This window comes from Priapulus caudatus, unplaced genomic scaffold (assembly GCF_000485595.1).
Source record: "Priapulus caudatus unplaced genomic scaffold, Priapulus_caudatus-5.0.1 Scaffold8, whole genome shotgun sequence".
Classification (NCBI taxonomy): domain Eukaryota; kingdom Metazoa; phylum Priapulida; class Priapulimorpha; order Priapulimorphida; family Priapulidae; genus Priapulus; species Priapulus caudatus.
Genome location: NW_014577069.1, coordinates 1,066,058 through 1,070,513, shown reverse-complemented (window position 1 = coordinate 1,070,513; position 4,456 = coordinate 1,066,058).

Genomic DNA, 4,456 nt, shown 5'->3' with positions numbered 1-4,456 from the left:
ATTAATGTATGTATGTATGTTGTATTGTATGTATGTATGTATGTATGTATGTATGTATGTATGTATGTATGTCATGTATGTATGTATGTATGTATTAGTATGTTATGTATGTATGTATGTAATGCATGTAATGTATGTATGTATGGATGTTATGTATGTATGTATTGTATGTATGTGATGTATGTATGTATGTATGTATGTATGTATGTATGTATGTTAATGTATGTATGTATGTATGTAATGTATGTATGTATGTTATGTTGTAGTATGGCATGGTATGTATTATGTATGTATGTATGTATGTATGTATGTATGTATGTATGTATGTATGTATGTATGTAATGTATGTAATGTATGGTATGTATGTATGTATGATGTATGTATGTATGTATGTATGTATGTATGTATGTATGTATGTATGTATGTATGTATGTATGTATGTAATTATGTATGTATGTTATGTATGTATGTATGTTGTATGTATGTATGCTATGTATGTAATGTATGTATGTTATTGCTATGCTATGTAATGTATGTATGTATGTATGTATGTATGTATGTATGTATGTATGTATGTATGTATGTATGTATGTAATGTATGTATGGTATCGTATCGTATGTATGTGTATGTATGTATGTATGTATGTATGTAATGTGATGCTATTATGTAATGTATGTATGTATGTATGTATGTATGTAGTATGTATTGTATGTATGTATGTATGTATGTATGTATGTATGTATGTATGTATGTATGTTATGTATGTATGTATGATATGTATGTATGTATGGCGTATGTATGTATCGTATGATTGTATCGGATGGTGTATGTATGTATGTATGTATGTATGTATTGTATGTATGTATGTATGTATGTATGTATGTATGTAGTATTATGTACTGATGTATGTATGTATGTTATGTATGTATGTATGTACGTAACGTACGCTACGTACGTACGCACGCACTGTCAGCGCAGGCCAACGGCACGCAGCGCACGCACGCACGCACACGCACGCACGCATCGCACGTCCGGCACGCACGCACGCACGCGACGCACGCACAGCACGCACGCACGCAGCGCACAGCACGCACGCATGCAATGCATGGCTGCTATGTATGTATGTATGTATGATATGTATGTATGATGTATGCATGCATGCATCATAGTATGTTTGTATGTATGTATTGTTATCGTACGCCTATGGACGGCGCACATCAGCGCAAGCGATCTGGATGCAATTTTCAGAGGGCGATTTCTATAGCCCGGGAGTGTTCCTAGACGAAAAAAATCCCAAAACGTCAAACTCACCGAATACAGTCCGTCAAAAATCGCGTCAATTGCCTCAAACGTCAGATAAATCTCAGCGCTCACTGTACAGTGGCTGCGCAATCCACACAGAAAATATCGATGAGTATTTCCCTGCCTATCAGCTGCTGTATTGTGAAACCGAAACCAATACTAAAACGGAGCACACAATGACCAGTTGAGAGGCTTTACGACTGCATTGTTTATCAAGAGGCTTTCAAATGAGAAGTGGGCAACCCATTCTGTACATGCTGTTATAATAATTTTTTGTCAATCTTTACACCATATTACTTATTACTGTTCCAGGGGCTTCTAAGTTGGGTTGTTGACTGTGATATAAATTTGTCCATACGTAAGGGCCGGCCGCGGCTCCGTTTTTTACCATCTTATTATCTTATTAATCTGATTTGTAAATATTGATATATGTGTGCAGTGTTATTCTCGCATTCTTCCCAATGTTCGTATTGTGTCTCGATTATTAGTCGAAGGTGAATTAGTAGACGATTTTAGCGCACTGGCGCAGCGGGTACCCGCAGGCTATAGTAATTAATAATCTCGATAGCGATAGCGATCTCTTCAAGTACATAGATCGACTTGAGAAATCTGATGCATTTTGGGATAGAAACTACACGTTTCACCTGAATGCGCAGATGCACAGTGAAAATAATCACCTCTATCGAAAATTAAGGTCATGCTACCCATAGATCGACTTTTGCCGATACTCTCGAGTTTCCGGTCGTTATTCCCTCCTCCTCCTCCTCCTCCTCCTCCTCCTCCTCCTCCTCCTCCTTCTTCTTTTCGTCTTTCTCCTCCTCCTCCTCCTCCTCCTCCTCCTCCTCCTCCTCCTCCTCTTCCTCCTCCTCCTCCTTCTCCTCCTACCTCCTCTTCTCTTCGTCTTCGTCCATCAATTTGTTGTTTCTGTCGTTGTTGCTATTGTTGTTGTTGTTATTGTTGTTGTTGATGATGATGATGATGATGATGATGATGATGATGATGATGATAATGATGATGATGATGATGATGATGATAATGATGCTGATGATGATTATGATGATGATGATGATGATGTTTTTTTTCTTCTTCTCTTTCCCATTCGCTTCTTCAGTCTCCCCTTACTTCTCCTGCCCCTCCTTCTCATGTCGCCTCCTCCTTCCTCCGCCTCCCCCACCTCACTTAGCCTTCCCCTCCTTCTCCCATCTTTCCTCTTCCTCCTCCCTATCATCATTCGTATTCTTCTTCGAACTTTGAGGGCTGTTATTAATAGTTACAATGGAACTTCAAATGAGACATTTGTTCAAGATAACTGTCGAGACATTCGTCCGCATAATTTCAAACTATGGAACCCAAATCTGATATAAAGAGACTAGTAAAATCCTGGACTTGGTAGTGAACTGACATATGCGAGGTATAAAATCTAGGCAATTACTCGATGTAAGCACTCCCACTACAGCACGCGGATAAACTAAGACAACACAAACCACTACAACATAACCATCACATAACGTGTACGTGCACACAACGCAGGAGCGCATAAATGGAGTTATATGCTCTTAGATAAGTGTACTGCTAAAATACAACAGTACACTGCAGAACAGACGTGATCAGGGGGTATGCGTTATACTTTGGTGTGAAATACATTGGTACACACTGTTATGTTGGTTAACATATGTAGCCTGTCAGATCAAAACATGCCGTAGGACTCAATTCGGACATTATGAGTTAGTAGTTTTATCAGAAAGACCATTCAATTCTGATTATTTTGACACCAAGATTATGTTACGTTATTAAAAAAATTGTGCTGTCATAAACTATTAGATATTGTGCGTATATTGCGCTTATAAATAATAGATATGACTAGGCTAGACTCATTGCATGCACTGCTAAAAAAACTCAATTACGCCTTGATAAACATTGCGCTAACACACTATACATACACGTAGGAGAATCAATACTAGGCATAACAAATCAATCGCTATATATCAAGAGATATCCTGACGGATATAACTTTTCCTTTTCTCATCACGTGAACCCTTCACTGTAAACACCACGCAATGTTATCAGATGCAGTATGACACAATTGTATTCGATCGCTTATTAAAATTACATATAATATAGGGAAACCACAGATACAAAACACAAGAAACGAGTTCAATTAAATATAAAATAATTAATTTAATGTTGTTTTATATCTACGCTATCGAGACTATCCGTCTCAATATGATGTAAGCCATCACGCACGCACGCACGCACTATGTATGTATGTATGTATCGTACCCTATGGACGGCCAAACCGCCCAAGCGATCTGGATGCAATTTTCAGAGGGCGATTTCCTATACCCGGGGAGTGTTCCTAGACGAAAAAAATCCCTCAAAACGTCAAACTGACCGAAAAATCCGTCAAAAATCCGTCAATTCCTCAAACGTCAGATAATCTCAGCGCTCACTGTACAGTGCTGCCACACACAGAAAAATCGATGAGTATTTCCCTCGCCTCATCAGCTGCTGGTATTGTGAAACCGAAACCAATACTAAAACGGAGCACAACCAAGACCAGTTGAGAGGTTACGACTGCATTGTTTATCAAGAGGCTTTCAAATGAGAAGTGCAACCCATTCGTACATGCTGTTATAATAATTTTTTGTCATTTACACCATATTACTATTATGTTCCAGGGGTTCTAAGTTGGGTTGTGCTGTGATATAAATGTCCTACGCAACCGTTTTTTACCATGCTTATTATCTTATTAATCTGATTTGTAAATATTGATATTGTGTGCAGTGTTATTCTCCATTATTACCCAATGTTCCTATTGTGTCCGATTATTAGTCGAGTGAATTAGTAGCACGATTTTACCCTGCGCAGCGGGTACCCGCAGCTATAGTATTATATATATCGATAGCGATAGCGATCTCTTCAAGTACATAGATCGACTTTGAGAAATCTGATGCATTTTGGATAGAAACTAACGTTTCACCTGAATGCCAGATGCACAGTGAAATAATCACCTCTATAGAAATTAAGGTCATCTACCCATAGATGCGACTTTTGCCGATACTCTCGAGTTTCCGGTCGTTATATATATCACCATACGTATAATACCGGTTTGAATCTATATACTATGAAGAGCGTATATAAAGCTTTTTTATA